At 32.6% G+C, this 23623-nt stretch overlaps 1 protein-coding gene and 1 long non-coding RNA gene across 17 annotated transcripts in view; one reads left to right on the top strand and one right to left on the bottom strand.

The window, feature by feature from the left end:
* LOC146994996 (uncharacterized) overlaps positions 1-20452 on the bottom strand; it is a 96209-nt gene extending 75757 nt beyond the window's left edge. For 3 of the 7 annotated variants that reach the window (XR_015043426.1, XR_015043425.1, XR_015043428.1), the window contains exons 1-2: positions 19810-19974; positions 7086-7274 (exon numbers count right to left, since the gene is read on the bottom strand). This is a non-coding gene — a long non-coding RNA (uncharacterized LOC146994996). Of the gene's footprint in view, positions 1-7085; positions 7275-19809 lie in introns of all 7 variants that reach the window. The other 4 variants (XR_015043424.1, XR_015043427.1, XR_015043423.1 and 1 more) reach the window with 4 other exon arrangements.
* LOC146994994 (uncharacterized) overlaps positions 1-23623 on the top strand; it is a 183782-nt gene that overhangs the window by 86518 nt on the left and 73641 nt on the right. The gene's annotated exons all lie outside the window — the stretch shown is intronic.

Genomic DNA, 23623 nt, shown 5'->3' with positions numbered 1-23623 from the left:
TTCCGAAGGTTTAGCAAGACGGATGTTGTCTGTTTTTGGTTATGAAAAGTATAAATTGTTAGTGTAACTAACTGTGCGTTCTGTGTCTGGGTGTGAGATGTTAATGTAAAACTGAGTAGCGTAGTGATCAGCTAGTGACTCAGCTTTCTCAGTTTCTGTGTATGTGATCCCAGAGGGGCCATTAAGGGGCAGAATATTTGTGTAGCATCTATTATATCTAGAAGCAGCTTTCCATATACATGATCATCAGTAGAGAGTGATTCTAAATATCTAGACCATTTGTTTTGTGCGTGTACTGACTTCCTGATTCAGCCGATTTAAAATTCTCTTAACTTCTGGGCATCTGGTCCTCTGCCATATTTTTCTAGCTCTCTTTCTGTTAGCTAAAAGTTCTCTAATAGCAGGATCTCTGGCCCTACCAGTCAACGGGACCGCCTTGCTATTTTTCAGAGCACGGTTAAGTGTGCTAGTAAAATCTTCGATAACTGCGTCTAACTCGTCTTCACTGTGTATCGCGGGTAACGGGTACTGAGTGTTGTTTAGAGCTACCCAGTTCATAATAAAGGCTCTTTTGTGTGATGTACTATAGCTACTGATATTCACCTCCATTAAAACAGGGTTATAATCAGAGAATAGTTCACGTAATCTTTCTATCCTTGATGGTTGATAAATATTTTTTAGCAGGAAAAATTCAATAATGCTTGCAGATCTATAGCATGTTGGGTAGGAGGGAGCTACAACAGTAAAGTTGGCCGTTGAGGCAAATTGATTAACAATGTGACCATTTGAATTATCATTTCTGCAGTTCCGATTTTTGTGGTGTGAGTTAAAGTCTCTACCTATGATAATTTTATTGTTTAGTTTGGATATAGCCATTAAATCGGCGAAAAATCCTTCTGTGGTTTACGGTTGAGTAACTAGATCGAGACGAACGTGATTGGTTGTAGAGTGTGTGGTATGATTATGATAGCTACCGCCTTCATGGCCGAAAGCTGTTGAACTGTGATTACAAAGTGAGAGATGGAGCGCTTAAGGATCCTCGTTAAGCGCTCCATCTCTCACTTATTTCAATTTTTTCCACCAGCATTTTTTGTGATTGGTTGAAATTCTTTCTTGTCTTCAATCCATACTAATTTAAAGGGATGGCTGAGTGAATGAGGGGGTAGAGGACATGGTGGAAAAATTAAATTAAGCCTGCTTCAATATTAATTAGTGATCCGATAGGAATAAAAATTTTAATTTTCCCAATTTTTGGTGCTAAGCTAGGCAATTAGGTATATTACAATAATTAGTTAAAGAATAATTAATTAGTTTTTTGGGTCTTTTTTAAACTGGTGTAAAGGCCCTTATTTTCGTGAGCCCGTCGTAATCGCAAAAATCAAAGCTTTGCGAAATACTTTTTTTTTCCCCCAACTTTACTTAAGTACTTTTAAAATTTTTCAACTTTCTGTTCTGTTCATATAAAATTCGTGAAATTTTCAACTCGCGAAATCACCGATATATTCATTTTTGTGAAAATTACGGCCTGCAAAAATAAGGGCCTTTACAGTAATTAAACGTTTATCAAAAACCTTTATTGTATGTCTCTGAGGATGGTTTTAGGCCTTTTCCTGTGTTCTTCGGATTTGATATGATTTAAAATTGGTATTGTGGACTTGTTTGCCCTGGTTATATCATTGTAGAATTTTTGACTGGAGGAACAACTTTTGGTTGTGGTGGTGTAGGTAAATTTTGACTTGAAGTGCTTCGTTGATTTACAGTGTTAACTGCATTCTGGACATAATTAGTATCGTTTTCAGGGTCCAGAGGACGAAATATATTTTTCATGGCAATGAAATTTGATGCATCTCTAAGAATTACAGTTTTTTAAAATCTGTTTTACACGGGAACCGATTGTCCGATTTTGATGCGGTTTCCTGCATTCAATAGCAATTTCATGCTCCACAAATTTTATATCTGCATCTCAAATAGGATGCAAGTTGTAGGAAAATGCTTTTGAAAGCAGCAAGCCGCATCAAAATCACACGACTCGAAAGTTAATGATCCATTTTGATGCGTTTTGCTGCTTTCAACTGCAAATGCATGCCCCATCATTTTGATATAAGTTTTATGTCTGTATCTCAATTAGGGCGTAATTTCGCCGGGTTGTCTGTCTATACCAGGGTTTCTTAAACTGGAGTCGCTGGACTTGCAGCAGGGGGTTGCCTAGAATTTTAGCAGTTTTGATATTTCTTTAATTTATTATAATACTTTTACAATTACCAAATATTTTTACATAATACAATACATCTTAAAATAGATATGGCAATACAGACAAAGAAAAAAAAAATGAATCCGTTTCGACGCCTTCATTTTATAATAGAAACGTTCATTTTTCTTGCTTTGCACGTGACGCTGTCATTTCATCTGTTACTTATTTAAAATGTTCACATTGTTCTATGTCTTAAAATTAGAAATTAAATGTAGTGACCTAAAACTGCAAGTGTACAAAAGAAAAAATTGACAGTTTCACTCACGCATGTGTCGGATTTGCGCAGTACTTATTGGGTTCCACAGAATTTTAGTAAATACAGTCAAAAGTAGTTAATCCGGACTCGTCGGGACTTTGGCGATTCCGGATTATAGATCATCAGTTTAAATCTGGTAAGATGGCATGCAGAAATTATACAATTAAAAATATGAAACCGTTATTTATGAAATAAAGAACAATTATGGCGAATAATCAATCTGTTAAATGACATCTGGATGCTTTTACCCGAGGTCATTGGGAAGTTGGAGGAAGGCCGCCGTGTGACAAGTGTGGCTGCAGAGATCGGAATTGCTCACAGCATCGTTTCACGACTTTGGAGACAATTTAAAATTACAGGAACAGCTATCCGGGGGTTTAGTAGTGGTCGTTCACGAGGAACCACACCTGCAGATGACCGGTATATTGCCTTACAGGCCAGAAGAAACAGGCGGCAGACAGCGGGAGAAATCGCTAGACACACGACGCAGGCGACTGGACGACAGATATCGCGTTTTACCGTGGCCAGAAGACTGCAGGGTGGTGGTCTGTTTGCACGACGCCCTGTACGGTGTGTACCTCTAACGCCTGCCCATCGGAGAAGGCGTTCTCTGTGGTGCCGGGAACACCGGAATTGGAGAGACAATGAATGGGGACGAGTACTCTTTACAGATGAGAGCAGATTCAGTCTGAGTAGCGATTCTCATCGCATACTCATCTGGAGAGAGCGGGGAAGCCGCAATAATCGATCGAACATCATTGAAAGGGACAGGTATGGAGGTGGCGGTGTTAACTTCCGAAGGTTTAGCAAGACGGATGTTGTCTGTTTTTGGTTATGAAAAGTATAAATTGTTAGTGTAACTAACTGTGCGTTCTGTGTCTGGGTGTGAGATGTTAATGTAAAACTGAGTAGCGTAGTGATCAGCTAGTGACTCAGCTTTCTCAGTTTCTGTGTATGTGATCCCAGAGGGGCCATTAAGGGGCAGAATATTTGTGTAGCATCTATTATATCTAGAAGCAGCTTTCCATATACATGATCATCAGTAGAGAGTGATTCTAAATATCTAGACCATTTGTTTTGTGCGTGTACTGACTTCCTGATTCAGCCGATTTAAAATTCTCTTAACTTCTGGGCTTCTGGTCCTCTGCCATATTTTTCTAGCTCTCTTTCTGTTAGCTAAAAGTTCTCTAATAGCAGGATCTCTGGCCCTACCAGTCAACGGGACCGCCTTGCTATTTTTCAGAGCACGGTTAAGTGTGCTAGTAAAATCTTCGATAACTGCGTCTAACTCGTCTTCACTGTGTATCGCGGGTAACGGGTACTGAGTGTTGTTTAGAGCTACCCAGTTCATTATAAAGGCTCTTTTGTGTGATGTACTATAGCTACTGATATTCACCTCCATTAAAACAGGGTTATAATCAGAGAATAGTTCACGTAATCTTTCTATCCTTGATGGTTGATAAATATTTTTTAGCAGGAAAAATTCAATAATGCTTGCAGATCTATAGCATGTTGGGTAGGAGGGAGCTACAACAGTAAAGTTGGCCGTTGAGGAAAATTGATTAACAATGTGACCATTTGAATTATCATTTCTGCAGTTCCGATTTTTGTGGTGTGAGTTAAAGTCTCTACCTATGATAATTTTATTGTTTAGTTTGGATATAGCCATTAAATCGGCGAAAAATCCTTCTGTGGTTTACGGTTGAGTAACTAGATCGAGACGAACGTGATTGGTTGTAGAGTGTGTGGTATGATTATGATAGCTACCGCCTTCATGGCCGAAAGCTGTTGAACTGTGATTACAAAGTGAGAGATGGAGCGCTTAAGGATCCTCGTTAAGCGCTCCATCTCTCACTTATTTCAATTTTTTCCACCAGCATTTTTTGTGATTGGTTGAAATTCTTTCTTGTCTTCAATCCATACTAATTTAAAGGGATGGCTGAGTGAATGAGGGGGTAGAGGACATGATGGAAAAATTAAATTAAGCTTGCTTCAATATTAATTAGTGATCCGATAGGAATAAAAATTTTAATTTTCCCAATTTTTGGTGCTAAGCTAGGCAATTAGGTATATTACAATAATTAGTTAAAGAATAATTAATTAGTTTTTTGGGTCTTTTTTAAACTGGTGTAAAGGCCCTTATTTTCGTGAGCCCGTCGTAATCGCAAAAATCAAAGCTTTGCGAAATACTTTTTTTTTCCCCCAACTTTACTTAAGTACTTTTAAAATTTTTCAACTTTCTGTTCTGTTCATATAAAATTCGTGAAATTTTCAACTCGCGAAATCACCGATATATTCATTTTTGTGAAAATTACGGCCTGCAAAAATAAGGGCCTTTACAGTAATTAAACGTTTATCAAAAACCTTTATTGTATGTCTCTGAGGATGGTTTTAGGCCTTTTCCTGTGTTCTTCGGATTTGATATGATTTAAAATTGGTATTGTGGACTTGTTTGCCCTGGTTATATCATTGTAGAATTTTTGACTGGAGGAACAACTTTTGGTTGTGGTGGTGTAGGTAAATTTTGACTTGAAGTGCTTCGTTGATTTACAGTGTTAACTGCATTCTGGACATAATTAGTATCGTTTTCAGGGTCCAGAGGACGAAATATATTTTTCATGGCAATGAAATTTGATGCATCTCTAAGAATTACAGTTTTTTAAAATCTGTTTTACACGGGAACCGATTGTCCGATTTTGATGCGGTTTCCTGCATTCAATAGCAATTTCATGCTCCACAAATTTTATATCTGCATCTCAAATAGGATGCAAGTTGTAGGAAAATGCTTTTGAAAGCAGCAAGCCGCATCAAAATCACACGACTCGAAAGTTAATGATCCATTTTGATGCGTTTTGCTGCTTTCAACTGCAAATGCATGCCCCATCATTTTGATATAAGTTTTATGTCTGTATCTCAATTAGGGCGTAATTTCGCCGGGTTGTCTGTCTATACCAGGGTTTCTTAAACTGGAGTCGCTGGACTTGCAGCAGGGGGTTGCCTAGAATTTTAGCAGTTTTGATATTTCTTTAATTTATTATAATACTTTTACAATTACCAAATATTTTTACATAATACAATACATCTTAAAATAGATATGGCAATACAGACAAAGAAAAAAAAAATGAATCCGTTTCGACGCCTTCATTTTATAATAGAAACGTTCATTTTTCTTGCTTTGCACGTGACGCTGTCATTTCATCTGTTACTTATTTAAAATGTTCACATTGTTCTATGTCTTAAAATTAGAAATTAAATGTAGTGACCTAAAACTGCAAGTGTACAAAAGAAAAAATTGACAGTTTCACTCACGCATGTGTCGGATTTGCGCAGTACTTATTGGGTTCCACAGAATTTTTGTAAATACAGTCAAAAGTAGTTAATCCGGACTCGTCGGGACTTTGGCGATTCCGGATTATAGATCATCAGTTTAAATCTGGTAAGATGGCATGCAGAAATTATACAATTAAAAATATGAAACCGTTATTTATGAAATAAAGAACAATTATGATCTAAAGGGTATCAAAATTTACAAAAAAAAGCTTAATATTTATTTGTTTACTTTATTAAACATTTCTTTCAACAAGCACATGCGTAAAGCATACATTAAGCATAGTCGAAATTAGAAAATTGCAACCAGAAAACTATTTGATGTGTACTTGTGATATTTATAATGACAAGGAATTTGATTTAAATCATATCAAAGACGGAATACATCGAGATGAAATACTACATTTAGTAAGGAATTATAAGCCGAATAAAATAAAAACATTTGTCCTGAAGATAAGGATAGTGCTGACAAATCAACTTCCAGTTCATTGCGCGCTGCGATGTCCCCCCCGCAGAGCAGCATGAAATTGATAAACAGATTTCGGAATGGTTAAGAAACAAAGGATATGCCTTTTTCCATTTTTTGCAGCAATTCCACTTTTTGTTTAATGGACTTCGAAACATACTTTTGCTTTGTAGATCCTGTACATATTAGTAAATATATATCGGAAATTCTGTTTGACATAATCGAAAGTTCAAGCTTACTTTTATAAAATTGCTCTAACAGTCTGCAAAAAATAATAAGCCTGATCCAATTCGAAGATTAAGGAACAACGCAATCTGCAACATTAACTGAATTAGATAATTTTAGCTCAGCTTATACCGTCCGTTATACGTTAAACGCGCATGCGTAAACGTATTATGCGCATGTGCACAGGCAAAGTCACAGCCGTAAAGGTCTTACGAGCACACGTAAACGCGACGCATGCGCAGAAAGTTTGTAGCTTTGAGGTCCGGATTATAGATCATTCCGGATTATGGGTGTCTGAATTAATGACTTTTTGACTGTATTATGGCGTCCTGGGAATCGCAAAAAATTCTCAGTGGTAATAAGGTATTGCAACTGAAAAATATACTATACGTATGTATGCCTTATGGGCTTACCATCCTCGTGGTTAGAATTAGCGTTTGAATTATCCGAGATTTCATGTTGTTTTCTTTTTATATTTAACTTAAAATTATCATTAAAAGCATTAGCAAGGCTATCTAAGGGTTTTTTTAGCATACTGAGATATTTAAAAACACACTTACCCTTAAGGGGCTCCAGTACTTTCAATGTATCACAGTTTGCTTTTGCCGTAAGAGGTGTATGCTGGTCCATGTCCGATGCGACTCGTACAGCATCCAATTGTTGCTTGAGGAGACGAGTATTCTCAATCTTAGCTTCTAAGGGGATGATTTGAGTATGGAACGAGTTAAGAGAAGATTAAGAGACATATCCTAAAATAATATGTCCAATTGTATCAAAATATTAGCAGTTTACAGCTATAAGGTGAATTATTCAGTATAATGATTTTTTAATGTTGACACTGATGGCAAATTGCTGCTAGAAATTCTGTGGTTTAGAGATATATAATCGTCCAGAATATAATATTTCATCACAATTATTCTTTTTCAAAGTAAAAAAATAAAATTTACAATAAAGCTTAGAACTAGCATGAAAACTAATAGATAGTTCTTGTAACTATGCAATACATCTGGATTTATATCATAAAAATATTTTTCAATAAATAATAGATCAATAAATAAGTATCTTAATATTTTATTCATACTTACGAGCCAGATGATGGGTAACAGGTATAAGAACACACCTCTATTTTCCATGCAATGCAGAAAAATACATAGTAGCTTCATCTGCCAAACGGTCTAGTACATTTATGCAGCATTGTTGTCTAACAAGACTCCAGGTAACTCGAGAATCATGGGAATATTCCAAGTAAACACCACTTTCCCATTGAAATTTTTAAATTTCAGTCACTTAAATCTAATATCCATACATAATTTACATAATCTTACCACATAAAAGATTAATCATTATTATAATTAAAAGATTTACTTCAAAAGATATTTTACAAATAGATATTTTAGATAGGAGAAAAACATATTTATTATATATGCCTTGTACAATGACTAGAACTTTAATCACTTAAGTGTAACTAAGCAGATGGAACAAATAAATATAATACTGGTTTTTGAGTAAATGGAATTTAATTTCAAATTTTTAAACAAAGTAAGGGGGGTATCAAAGTATCAATATACGACAATTCCAATAATGAGTATAAGGATGGTACCTTACTCTAGATATAATATTACATGAATAATTAATTTTTATTAATCATGTATAAATATTCCTTTCTTTAGTTTTGTTAGTCAAAACATACTTTTATTTTTAATTATTAACTGTACAATGTTTGTCATTTCACAGCAAAATGCATTGTGAAGGAAATACATAAAGTCCATGCGGTGACCAGACAAAAGGACGAAAGTGCACACGACAAAAGCCCACAAAAATGAGCCCACTGGGATAATTGCCCACGCGACTAATACCCACACCGATGAAAGCGCACATTGATGAAAGCCCACACAGATAAAAGCCCACATAGATAGAAGGGCACGCTGATAAAAGTCCACACTAACAAAAACCCACACCGATATATACGTTATGAATAGAGATAAAATAAAAAATAAATGAATAAGAAATAATTGAACAATAAATTTAAGTAGCGGAACACATTTCATTTTCGTCTCCGGCTGAATTAAATTCGTATATATATATATAGTACAGAGAGTCAATCAAAATAATATAATTAAAAACATATACATGTATGTATCTTTGTTTTTATATTTACGCAAGAAATGGAAGTGCCTTTGTATAAGTGTGACAAAGGGAGGTGAAAGGGAATACTGGCCACACAGCTTATTTTAATTCTACAAAATTATAAGGAGTATAATATGTATGTAAATTTTCATCATATACAGAGAATAATTTATGAATAATTTAACACTACAGAAAATTTTGCATTATATGAATTTAATATGGAGAATTAAAGCCGAACTTTCATTTTAACGAAAAAAAAAATAAAAGTACAGTATTCTATTATGATTAAGCGCAAACACCGTTTTAATGGTGAATAAAAAGCATGGTTTCAAATAATCCAGTTAAATTTTGACAACTTGGATTTTACATAAATTAATTTCATTCCCACTTGAAATTTAATTTTTTTAATCATAATAATTACTCGTAAAATTTTTCAGGAAGTCATAGTTATTTTGGATTTCCTGAAAATGTGTGCTGGTTTTAAGTGGGCATTTGTCTTGTGGGCTTTTGTCATGTAGTTTTCTAACTGGCCGCTGGCTATTCAGGCAGGAAACCATTGCCTTCCTTTTCTTTTGCCCCCAGCTGTGTGAAAAAGCAGTTAAAGAGAGGAGAGCCTTGCTTAATTGCTTTATTCCCTATGGAACCTGGGGCGCCAAAGAAGGCCTCAGAAGGGAGGGTGTGGCAGGAGAACAATTAAAGAGGATTTTAAATGTTTTTTGTTAGTTACCTACTAGAAAATAACATTATCTGAAATTCCGCTTGTAACTGAAGTTAACCCCTTTCTTACATTTCTTTAGTATAGTTCTTGAATAACCTTTTGTCTAAGGATTTAGTTAGAATTTCAATTATTTTAAAAATTTCAATAATTGGAAAATGAAAGGAATTAAATATTTTTTAACCATTTTTAAAGGGATAATTCACTGTTTTTGCAGTAAAACTGCAGAGTGGAAAAATATGCTAGTTCCTGATTTGATAGTGTCTCTAACAACTTTTTGATGAACTAATTAAACATGCTTGTTATATCAAAGCCATTGTTTAAAAGTAAAACTACTGAACTATTTCTAAAAACATTAAATTATTACATATATTAAAATTTACGTACAAGTAATATTTTTCATTTTAACTTTCATATGGTTGAAAACGCAACCATGTGAAAGTTAAAATGAAAAATATGAAACCGTAATAAAAGTTAAACTATTCGAATAATTTTAATAACACAGGTTTCTGAACTTAGCAACAAGAGGATTTAAGAACCATGAGCCCAGCGTTGTAAGAAAAGTAATCTTGCACATTAAAAATAATTTTTATTTCAATAAAAATATTATATTACTCGATTAACTGTAAACGCTTAAAAAACAGTTCATTTCAATTTACCGTAATTATTTATATACAAAAACTTTGATTGAAGCAAATTTAAACAGCATTTAGAAACTGAAAATTCACTGGAACACTTCTTTTGTGGGTTTTATGCTGTTATTACGTGTTGAATATTATTTCGCCTAGATTAAGAAAAAGAAACTCATAACATGTAAAAATTTATTAGGTAGAAAAACTATCAAATTAAGGTCATTTTCTTCTCCTCGAAGTGCATTGATTTCCTTATACGAATTTCATATTCTGACAGCACAGAAATAGTGGCCACATATCTTGTAGGAGGTATTTCTTAAAAGCTTCATGTGTTGACGATCAAGTAGAAAAAAAAATGTTTTGTTATGGAGTTACGTTTTGAATAACTTTTTTCTTCTATTGAATGAGTTCAAAGTTTCTAATATCTTGTTTTCTAGCATGAAATGTTTCACCAGTTTTTAAGGTTCTTTTCTAAGAATAATTCTAATTCATTAAGCAGAAGTTAGTAAGAACAAGTAAGGTGTACTTCAAATTTGATCTCTTAGGTTTATTAGGTCTGGCTACCAAATAACTGTTTTTGAATTCAACATCAAATTTTAAACATATATTTTTTTTTAAATTTGTGTCTTTTATTTTCAAAAAACATGCACGTAATCCGAAGTTTCTGTGACAAAAGTTAGTATAAGAAAAGTGGGACAAATTAAATTATCTGTATATTTAGTCACTATTAAAAACGAATTCTGGCTAGACTATGGGGTCCTCAATCAGGAGGAATAGCCCTAAGGGGAATTTCAAAGTTTCAGAGAGTAATTTAGTCCACCTTTTCTTTACGTATTAAGTATTTAGATTTAGTTTATGAATACAAAAAAGAACATTTATTCAAATTTTGGTATTTACCAACATGTTTGATACTTGTTTAATTTACTTAAAAAATAATCCGTATTTAAACAAACACATATCTACTTTTCAAGTTTTGGGAAGGAGAGGTTGAATGATCATTTAGCAATGGTGGAAAGGGTATATGGGGAAAAAGCTGGTGAGAATCACTGGTCTAGACTGAGCCAACTTGATTTAAATTTAGAATTTTATACTCTGTATAGAATTTTATACGAATCTTTAGTTCTTACTCTAGAGTCATTAGGTTTTATATATATATATATATATAATGTTGTATGATCTTAAATCCATTTAGTGCGAATACAAGTTATTATTACTTGCGCAATTGCTGCAAAGTTAGTTAATAATAATTTATTTCCTAAACAGTATTGATTAATTGATTATATTATCTCCCGAGTTTAATTAAAGTAGAATTATTTTAAAAGTGTGAATCTATACTGTATATAGGTATACAAAGATACACATACATATACATGTATGTGTATCTTTGTTTTTATATTTACGCAAGAAATGGAAGTGCCTTTGTATCAGTGTGACAAAGGGAGGTGAAAGGGAATACTGGCCACACTGCTTATTTTAATTCTAAAAACTGGTAAGTTATAACTGGTAAGTTACTGGTTAATACTGGTAAGTTATATTTTGAAAGATGTTTTGAAGTAATTTGAAAGCAAAATGTTAATAATGTTTTAACGGGGACTGGAGTTAAATCATCACGAAGAATAAAATTTCAATTGTAAAAGGAAAATTAAAACATGTAATCATTGTCATTGATCGAAAATTAGTTGACTTTTCAAGGGAATCAAACCAACTCCCGTTCAATGAACAATAATTGATAAAAATACGTAAATACGAAAGTGTTTCGTCTGGTGTCCGCCGACAACATCGCGGAGGAAAACGTCGCGGAGAAAACAACGCAAGGCGAAAACGTCGTGCTACAAAACATCGTGGGAGAACACATCGCAAAGAGAAAAACATCGCAGTTCTAAAACATCGTGGTACAAAATATCGTCGTCGAAAATAAAGCGGTTCAAAAACTTCGCAATTTAAAAACATAGTCGTCGAAAATATCGTGATAAAAAATAAAGTATCTACAAATCATCGCATGACGATAACATCGCAGACATGCTTTTTTCAGACATGCTTTAATAACTGTAAATGGATATTCCCATAATGATTCGTGAGCGCAAGAGGGTAAGAAGGATAATTTTTACTTTCATATTTTTTATTAATACATTTTTGCTGAGAAAATAAAAAGGAAACTTAAGCATAGAAAATTAATGCAACTTATAGCACTTAATAGAATTTTAAATCAACATAGTTAACTAACAAAGACCATAATAAATTATTTTTAATAAAGATTTTACAGGTAATTTTTCATAAAAAGTATAATCTATTAAGTTGCATTTAATTTTCTATGCTTAAGTTTCCTTCTTATTTTTTCAGCAAAAATTTATTAGTTAATAAAAAAATGTGAAAGTAAAAATTATCCTTCCTTACATCACTTGCGCTCACAAATCATTATGGGAATATCCATTTACAGTTATTAAAGCCTGAAAAAAGCATGTCTGCGATGTTATCGTCATGCGATGATTAATAGATACTTTATTTTTTACCACGATATTTTCGACGGCGATATTTTTAAACTGCGAAGTTTTTGAACCGCTTTATTTTCGACGACGATGTTTTGTACCACGATGTTTTAGAACTGCGATGTTTTCGCCTTGCGTTGTTTTCTCCGCGATGTTTTCGTCCGCGATGTTTTTGCCGCGATGTTTTCGGCTGTAACCGTTTCGTCTTTACTCGAGTTATAAGTTAAAGCCAAACCGGCAATTCTAGTCAGGCCAAATATTTCCGCGAATAGAAGGAATTATGAACCAATGCTGATATTCAAAGAACTTATTCTTATGAAGCATTTTAGTCAATTCAATTTGGAGTAAAAATCAATTACTGTAGAGAAATCCTATTTAACTCGAGTAATCGTCCCCGACACTTTTGATGTTTATGCATTTGAGTACTATATTATTTGTAGAAATTAAACATTGGAAATTGTCATTATGAAATCGAATTCAAAGTAAAGTTGAAATAAACATAGAAGATTATAAAAAAAGATAAATAATGCAAAATTTGTAAAAACAAATCAAAGACAATATAAAAATAATATAAAAAATAATATAGAAAATAATATAAATAAGATCAGTGAATGTACATGAAGATATAAAGGCCAGAAAAGGTATTAAGTAACTGTCTATTAGCTCTTGGACAGTGAAAATGCTTTTTTCCTTTCTTAAATTCTTAATCATTGCGACACGACAATTAGCCAGAAATTAATTAATTTCCATTCACTAGTATTTTCAAAAAAATCTTAACAGATGGTGTCTCTCAGATAAGAACTCCACAAAATACATCCCTCAAGAATTGCAAGTCCCACCCACTACCATAAATTGCTTCAAGTTTTACCGACTGATATTATTCAAAGCCCCTACTGCCGTTAAGAATTTTCGGATACCCTACACTTCTGAGTCAGACACGAAGAGAACACTTTGCCAACTCCCCCACTAGAAAGAATGTAAGTTACTTAATACCTTTTCTGGCCTTTATATCTTCCTGTACATTCACTGTTCTTATTATATATTATTTTCTATATTATTTTTTATATTATTTTTATATTGTCTTTGATTTGTTTTTACAAATTTTGCATTATTTATCTTTTTTTATAATCTTCTATGTTTATTTCAACTTTACTTTGAATTCGATTTCATAATGACAATTTCCAATGTTTAATTTCTACAAATAATATGGTACTCAAATGCATAAACATGAAAGTGTCGGGGACGATTACTCGAGTTAAATAGGATTTCTCTACAGTAATTGATTTTTACTCCAAATTGAATTGACTAAAATGCTTCATAAGAATAAGTTCTTTGAATATCAGCATTGGTTCATAATTCCTTCTATTCGCGGAAATATTTGGCCTGACTAGAATTGCCGGTTTGCCTTTAACTTATAACTCGAGTAAAGACGAAACACTTTCGTATTTACGTATTTTTATCAATTATTGTTCATTGAACGGGAGTTGGTTTGTTCCCCTTGAAAAGTCAACTAATTTCCGATCAATGACAATGATTACATGTTTTAATTTTTCCTTTTACAATTGAAATTTTATTCTTCATGATGATTTAACTCCAGTCCCCGTTAAAACATTATTAACATTTTGCTTTCAAATTACTTCAAAACATCTTTCAAAATATAACTTACCAGTATGGATGCACGCTTTTAAAATAATTCTACTTTAATTAAACTTAGGAGATAATATAATCAATTAATCAATACTGTTTAGGAAATAAATTATTATATATATATATATATATATATATATATATATATGCGGGAGAAAGGAAAAATAAGCAATGCCCTCTTCGAGACTCGAGCCTGGATCTTTCGAATACGAGCCAATTGTACTAACCGTTACACCATGAAGGCATTCTAGAAGGAGGGAGAAAATACCTTATTTACTCCCCCTTTTAAAGGCCACTGGGTATTAGGGGACCCAGTCGTCAAATCTTGGTGGAGAAGAATCATCATCCACCACCTTTTTTTTAGTTCAGGCATCATGCAGGAGATATGAAAATTTAGCAATGTGCTTGCCTGGACTCTTAACTTGAACCTCTCGAATACGCGCCGAGTGTGCTAACCATTACACCGCGAAGGCATGCTGGAAGGAGGGAGAAAATACTATCCTGTTATGTATTATTTCAGCCTGTACTGTCAATTCTACTTTCCGCTTCCTCACCCGGATGTAAATAAGTTAGTAAGTAAACATGTTTAGAATGCAAATGAGTGAAGAGTATTTATGGCGAAGCTTTTGCGATTGAAAGGAATTGCGAGAATTGGCTATGTCAACTTTTGCTGTCAGGGTTTAGCCGTTGCATTAAGTGCACCAGTAAGTTAATTTTCTGAAAAGGCCTGTTAGGCTAATCTTGAAATCCTCTATTTATTACCTTGAAAATTTAGGTTTATTGGTTGTGCTGATGCTTTAGCAACTCAATATTTTGTCGATTGAGTTGTTAAAATATCAACACAACAATTTAAGTATTGTTGTATGGTTGTGCTGAAACTTTAGCAACTCATTCGTCAATACTGAGTAGCTAAAGTATCAGCACATCTGTACAACAATATTTAAATGTAAGCAGTAAGCATAAATATGCAGAATGAAGTAAGCTTTGTAAACAATTTTATAGCTAACTTAATTTTGATAGCAAACACTCATGTAAACAGATCATGTTTGCAAACACGCCCTAAAAGAACATCATCTACATCATGCCTTTATCTACTGCAATATGCAATGTCCTGAAAGATGATGCCTGTACCATTACAATAAATAATGCCATAAAACATATACATGTACAACTATGTATCGCTATATATATCATGTAATGTAATGCATTTTAATTTAACGCCCGACGGTGCAGAACTTGCGGTGTTGGCTGGAGTCACAATTTCATTGTGACTCGAAGACGCCGGAATGTTGTTGTTTTTCTAGTTTGTGTTTAGAGCTAATGTGTACTTACTTCAGGTAAATATTAGGTGGCTCCTTTACTTCTACTACGTAACATAACATCACAAGCAGTAGTCTATATGTTAAGCACAAGGTGTACTCTTGGATAAAAGGTTTCAACCTTTAACCTTATTCTATTGTTACTGAACATCAAGTTGATTAGTGAGTTTGGTTTGGTTTAGTGTATGTGAGCACAGCAAAGCCTCGAGGGCTATCTGCCTGAGTAGAGGGATGCCTTCGTGGAAGTCTTTCTAAGAGATACTGGCTCATGTACAAATTACACATGGGGAAAACTACGAAAAGGCCCATGCAGTCAGCCCGTCTGCGGGATTGGAAACTCTGACTGAACTTCCAGTGTTCCACGACTTTACCGCTTGGCGGACTCTTTTGACTAGTGAGAAGTCACCAGCAATCTTACAGAAGGTCATTGACAGTTTGCATGCTCCTGTGAAGGATTATAACTTGTTTGTTAGCTCCATTCTTGAAGCTAACATTCAAACATAAAATTCTATGTTTTACTGGGGTTAGTTTCATAAAAAAAATTTCTATTGATTTCAAAAGAGAAAAAAAAATTGAGCATTTTTTGAGATAAGAATAGTTGAGATAAGCAGTATGCATAACAACTTACATATGTTACATTCTAAACGTGAAAAAAAATTTTTTGATTGGTAGAACGTATCTCATCTAAGACTTAATCATTTATTTTGGATTCGCAAAACTTTCTAGACATTGTTCCTTTGAAAAAGTTCAAATATCAGAAAAAATAAATAATTAGTTAGACAAATAAAAATTAATAAATAATGGAGTAAAAGCTGTACATTAAGCAAGCGTCAGTCATCCAATTCTCAAGCTTTTCATGTAGGCACAAGGCTCAACAGCGGCTAAGCGGTAAAAAACATGGAGGTAGGAAGTAAGATGGAGTCGCCCTAAACAAGTTTCTCCGTACCCTGCTCTGAAGCACCGGCGATCCCTACGTGGTGACCAAAAAATTGGGTCATTTACCATTGAGTTCTATGGGATTTGACGCGTTCTGGTGTAAATATTTTGTAATTACGTCGCAAATATACATATAAATGTATATATTTTCTTTTTCTACAACACTTCAGAGTCCTAAGTATGTGAAAACAACATATTTTTAAACAGCATTTCATTCTGAACTGAATTAAATGCTATACTTTTCACAGGACGGTTTAATTTGAATGAAATATTTTCACAAGTTTTCGTTAATTACATTAGGAAAAAAAATTAAGGTAATTCGATTTTATTCGGTTAAGGTACAAAAATTAAGATCAAAGTTTATTGTATTATTAATATTAAAATTATGCATTATTTCTTTTCTATTTATAGAGCTTCTTCCTAAAATTCTTTCTTAAATATGACATGATTTTTTGGCTTCTTTTAAATCGAAAAATGTAAGTCAATTTATAATTAATGCTCTATTCGGTTCATTTTAAATTAGAGAATTATTAGGAATTAGCGAAAAGGGAATAATTCTTTTAATTATACTTATCAGATTTTTTTTTTTTTTTTTTACCCTTCATTTCAACAATACATATTCCAAAACTCTTTATTACATTCTTAAGTGCACATCTCATAGCATTTGCTTTACAATACCTTTTAGCAGATTGCTTTCCAATACGAACAATTCTTGCTTAAATAATTTTATAACGTATTTGTCAACAGGATTTCAATTTATGTTTACAATTCAATATTAAAGTTATTATATATTTAGATAACATTTATAATCATTATAAATTAGATACATTTAATCATTAGATTTCTTCACAGTACTTTCACAGTTGTTTATAAGTGAATAAATTCTTCATTTCAAATACATTTATAAATAATTTAATGAATATTTAAGTATTTTGTCAAAGGCAGATATATGCTTTTTGCAAGCACGTGCATAAATACCCATACATATTTCCTATTTATCATTTCCGGCATGTGCAAATCTTTAATTTCTGTGCATTCACTATATTTTTCGTGTAAAGTAATTTACACTAATTTAGCATACACCCGAAAGTTTTACATAAAAAATATATATGAATATAATTTGAATGAAAATTATAAGTATTATTTTTAATACCCACTCAAAGGTCAGTTTTTCTTCAAAATTCCTCCACGATGGCATCTATCTCTTTAGGCAGATAGCCCTTGCATGCGTTACTCTATTTAATAAAAACTTAATCTGACCTATGTGCCTAATTACAAATATTTTAACATACATAATTTTATATTTACATTTAGCCATCAAGTTTCAAACTTTTCAAATCTTCTAGAAAATAAATTTTGGCAGATCTCTTTTAGCAATTTTCTTAAAATCTATATTTTTGTAGTGCAACAGCTTAGAATTTTATAAAACAAATTCATCATCAAAATCGCTGTTGTTAGTTATCGAAAAATAACCAAGATGCGATTTTTGCGTAAATGTCAGTAAACTATACAAATTGCTATTATCCATCACACTATGAATGTTTCTTTCATGCGAAAGTGTCCCTTTTTCGATTTCTATGGAACTGTCGTGTGTCGAAATACTATCAGAATCTTGTCAAGCGAGCTTCTGAATGTAAACAAAGAACACCCCGTCTGGTGACCCAAGCTTCAAAGCAGTGCTTCACTTCTACCGCGGAATGGCCCCTCCTCCCTTTCCTACCTCCATGCTAAAAAACGCTGAACACTGGTAGCTCGGTCCGGGGTTTAAATTCCGATGGAAAGGCTGACAGCATGGGCACTTTCGTGGTTTTCCCCTTGCGTAACATGTGTACGAGCGAGTTTCCTTTAAAATGTCCTCCACGAAGGCATGCCTTCCCTTGGCTTAGTGTCATTTCGTCCGTTCTCTTTTCATGCCGAGTTTGAAATAGTGTCGTTCGTCTGCTGCCATTCGCACTTATTCTGTCTTTCCCATTTCATTCGATGTTCGAAAAGTCACATTATGATTAAGAAAAGATATTATTCAAACGAACTGACCCTTACTACTTTGAATTAAGTTAGCCTTTGTGTTCTAATATTTATTAAACATTTTCTTTAGATAAATTTATTCTGAGCAGAATAATGAATTTCAGACATGTTCAAGAGGTGTGTGTTTGAATGTAATTCCATTTTTGTCATATAGTGTCTTTTTTTTCAATTTCACATACTTCTAAATAAAAATAGAACGCCTGTTCCTGTGCTTTGACAGAAAATCAAAATGTAGCAAGTGTATAACGAAGATGTACATGTTTTATTAAAAATATAGCGAGCCCTCTATAACGCAACCGTTCATGGTTTTAAAGGATTTTGGTTGTAGATATGGTGATCTTAGAAATGTGATATTCACTGGCAATGTTTGTTTATGTTCACAAAAAATACAGGTTTCTTTCAAAAGGTGACCTCTTAGAAATGTCGTCAATAGATATAATTCACTGTAATTATTTTCTAATGGATAATGGAATTAATTTAATCTAATGTCTAGAAAACAGCTATTTACCGTAGGGAGATTTAAAAGCACTATAACTGTAATTAAGAGCACTGTAATTGTTCCTTCACAATCAGCTGTAATATAAGATTAGCTGGTTTCTGTGTATTTTTCATGTTATGTAACTGATATCCATAAATCTTGAACAAATATACAGCAAATGCAAGAGAAATTATTAAAAAATTACAATTTGAAACATTAATACTATTTTTCTATTACTATATATAATACTATTAATGAATGATGAATTTATATAATATGTATACTTAGAATCTAAAAGCGATGAACTTTGATGACTCTATAAATATATATTTATGTAGTTACAAAATTTTATTAGATGTTATTATATGCATAGTTCTTTATAATCTTCCCAATCTCTAATGAAATGTTATATATTTATTACTACAGTTTGAGATGATTTTACTTAAATTTGTAGATATGCTGACTTCTGAGAGTTGTTCCATCCCCACCCAAAATAAATAAATAAATAAAATAAAAATTAAAAACACTATTCCGAATTGCTGTAGTTTAAAGATTAAGAGGTTACATTTGGAATTCATTTTTTTGACAGGGTGTCAGCTGACAATTTTAATTTATTCTGAAGTCGAAAAGAAACTATTTCTAGAAAATCACCAAATTATAATTGTTACATTCAAAAAAGCTTTCAGTGAGAAATATGTTTAAACTTTGATAATAAGCTCAGTCTAAAGTAAAGAATAAAGTATCTCTTAGCCAAGTTTTCATTGTGCTTAACTGTTTTAATATTCCTAAACTAAAAAGGAACTAAAATGAACTAAAGGAAAAACTAAAAAGAAATTTAAAAAAAAAAAAAAAAAAATCTGAAATGTTTCAGATTTTAAATTACGTCCAAAGGGGCGTTTTTTAACATTTTGTGTGTTACCTTTCTTTATCAAATATCATGTTCCTCGCACTTAAACCATAAGATCCAGTGCAACAGCAATATCGCAAAATACTCGTAGTTTTAAAACGAGCATATCTTTAGAATTTCCGATACAGAGACTCACGCGCTGGAGATAAAAATGTTTTTTCTGCACAACGTTGCCATTGCTCGCTTTGAAATCCTTGAGTTTGTTAATCAAAAATTCGTCAAAGTTTTAAAAAATAGGAAATCGATCATAAAACAAATTTCAAATTTCAAATTTGGTCTTCCACATGCTCATATTCGTTGGAGGATTACGTTATTCAAAATTCGATGACTCTATGTACCATTGTTTTATCACAATACGAGAAATATACATACATTTATGCAAATTTTTCATTATTTAATTTCTTCAAATATAATGCAGGACTCTAACATTTTGTGGCAACAGTTTGAAAAGTGAACCGACGTTTATGAGTCCGACGCAAAATGCCAAAACGAAACTAATAGTCCTTCGGGATTCAAATCCCTTTGGACTAAAAATAAAATTCAAGTGTTTTTAATTAAAAAGTTAATGGTTTTAATAATGAAACATAATTATATTTAATCTCAGTCATATTACCTTAAAAATGGCATGTGAGAAACTCCGCAATGATATTTTTCATTTTCACATACTCATACCAAAGTTAAATAAGTAAATAAATAATAAAATGCAATTTCAGATTTATCATCCAAACGTTATAGCTAATCACTTAATCAGAGAGTATAAAGTTTGCTTTCAATGTAATAAATTAAACAAATAAAGAAATGATAAAATACAAACTAGACATATATTTGAAACATTGAAATTCAGATTTGAGTACTCCATTTATTATAATTAAAATTATAAATACACGATTTAGTAATAAAAAAATAAGCCCCTTTTATCGGCGTGTGCTTATATCTGTGTGGACTTTTATCAATGTGCGCTTTCATCGCTGTGGGTATTTGTCGCATGGTCAATTATCATAGTGGGCCTTTTTTTTGTGGGCTTTTGTCTGTTAACCAGTCCATGCATATCATTAAAGCTTCTTTTGATAAACATTAAACATAACAGTAAATGGCAAAAAATAAAAATTATCTAATATAAAGTATAACTGTGTGTGTCAGTAAGATAGAATAAGAAACAGACTGTTGTTTAATGCAATGAATAAGTAAGAATAACAAATAGTTTATAAAATACACACCATAATACGTGTACATCCAATGCACATTAACTTTTTGGAAAATTTTGGAATGTGTATATTGAAATCACTTGTGAAATGCAGAGTTGCCAACTCTCCCGATTTAGGCGGGAGACTCCCGATTTTCGACCGCTCTCCCGCCAATCCGATTTACAATATATTTCTCCCGACTTTTTCTCACGAATCTTTTAATTTTTCTGGGGGCTTCATAGTTCGTGCTGGTCTTTTCTGTACAGAATTTCCATGACTATCATTTCCAGGTTCTTCATTTATTTGTGGATACTCGGTTGGCTTTTCCAATGAATTGTTATCATCGTGTTCATCATCACTGTTGGATGGCAAAATTTTCTCAGCTTCTTCATCTGTTGTATTATCTTCTCTATAGTATCTGTCAGTTATTTCTGAATTATTTACATTTCCATTAGTTTGTTCCTTATAAAAAATAATAAGTTCTTCTAATATTTGATTTTTATCGAATTTTAAATAATTTTCTTTTAGTAAAGGTGATCTATGTTTCTGTTCATCAAATTTTACATCCCTCACTTCTTGAATTTTATTTAGTTCAGGGCTATAAATTTTGTATGCTTTTCTCTTCATGCTATAGCCTATCATAATTCCTTTTTTAGCTTTTAGATCCATCTTTCTATGTTTCTCTCGTCTTATATGAACATATGCTTCACATCCAAATCTTGTAAGATAAGTAATGTTAGGCTTGCGTTCTTTATATAGTTCATGTGGTGTAAACCTTTTATCATTTTTGTGACTCCTGTTATTCACATGTACAGCTACCTTAACGCTTTCAGACCAAAATTTTATCGGTAATTCTGCATCAATTAACATAGTTCTAGCAGATTCAATTATAGTACGATTAAAACCTTCAGCTTTTTCGTTACTTTCCAGAGTATAAGGCGTTGTAAGTTCATGTTTAATTCCCATTTTTTCAAAAAAAAAAAAAAAAAAAAACTTATATTTTTAGCTAAAAACTCACTACCATTATCACTACGAATTCTTTTTAGTTTGTTTCCTGTATGTCTTTCTACTTGAATGATAAGTTTGATTAGAGCTTCTCAAGTTTCACTCTTCTTCTCAATTGTTATCACAAATATGAAATTACTGTAATCATCTACCACTGTTAAAAAATAACAGCTTCCATCTATTGATTTCTTAATTGGTCCAACTAAATCTATGTGCCATAATTCTAAAATATCTTCAGATTGCTTAAATTTCACACTTTTATAAGATGTTTGTGTTATTTTACCTAATGTATAAGGTTGACAATTGTTTTCAGAAATTTTTACATTTTCTAACCCAATGACCGATGAGTGTTTTTTCATTTCTATCAGCCTTTGATAATTTATATGACCTAGTCTCTGATGCCATAGTACATCATTAACATAACTAATTTTAGCTTCTTCAACAATATTTCCTTCAACTTCAAATTTATTTCCATTTCTGTTAGCTATATATAGAATGTTTCCCTGTTTATGATCACTTCTGCTTTATTCTTGATAAAAATTACTTTTAAATCATGATCTACAATTTTTGATACTGACAGCAGATTTTCCCTTAAATTCGGTACTTGCAGAACATTTTCTATCAGTTCTTATTTCTATCAGTTTGCATTTTAATGTTACCAATACAACTCTATTTAATCATGGCCCCTTTTTCAGCCGTCATTATTTGTCGTTCTTCATCTTTGAAATGAGTAAATATTTCTTTATTAGTTGCCATGTGAGATGTGGCTCCTGAATCAATAATCCATTTAATTTTTCTATTCTGTTGTTCATTTATTTTATTCTTTCCATCATTTCTATCTTGATTAAGATATGTGCTTTCTATTTTCTTAGGTACTTCAAATAAGCATGTAGCTGATTCATATTCTCTTTCCTTGACATTCTATAAGTTTTATTTGTTACATTTCTCTGCTGTCGGTGTTCTTGTTTAGTTTTCATTTTACATTCAGTTGATTTGTGGCCGAATTTTCCACAGCAAAAGCATTTTATAATATTATTATTATTTCGACATTCTTTTATTAATTGTCCTAATTTTCCACAATTAAAGCATCTTCTTTCATATTTCGATTTTGTCCAGTTTTCTTTTGCCTTAGAACTTACTTCTATTTCTTTTCCTCTTTGTTTATTTTTTCCTTCTGTTTCTTTTAAAGCTTGTCTAATTGAAGCTAGATCTTTCTCTTTATTGCTTTTAATAATTTTAACATCAAATTCCTTTCTAAGTCCTTCTAGTATGAAGTAAATTAATTCTTTATCTCTTATTTCATCTCCAACTTGAATACTTTTACTTTAGAATTACAGCTCTATTCATATAATCATCTACTGATTCATTTTGAGTCATTTTCAGTTGAACTAATTCTATTCTACATTTGATTTGAATATCTTCTGTTCTTGCTGTGGGCCCACCAGCAGCCGAGCAGTAAAGTCGCCGAACACTGGTAGTTCGGTCCGAGGTTCGAATCCCGCGAACGGGCTGGCTGCATGGGCGTTTTCGTGGTTTTCCCCATGTGTAACATGTATACGAGCCAGTTTCCCTTAGAAAGTTCTCCACGAAGGCATCCCTCCTCTTAGGCAGATAGCCCTAGTGTGCTTTGCCATAAT

Source organism: Stegodyphus dumicola, chromosome 10 (assembly GCF_044657685.1).
Source record: "Stegodyphus dumicola isolate Sdum_Otavi_A_Nest chromosome 10, ASM4465768v1".
In the NCBI taxonomy this organism is placed as follows: domain Eukaryota; kingdom Metazoa; phylum Arthropoda; class Arachnida; order Araneae; family Eresidae; genus Stegodyphus; species Stegodyphus dumicola.
This window is presented reverse-complemented; position numbering and strand designations above follow the sequence as displayed.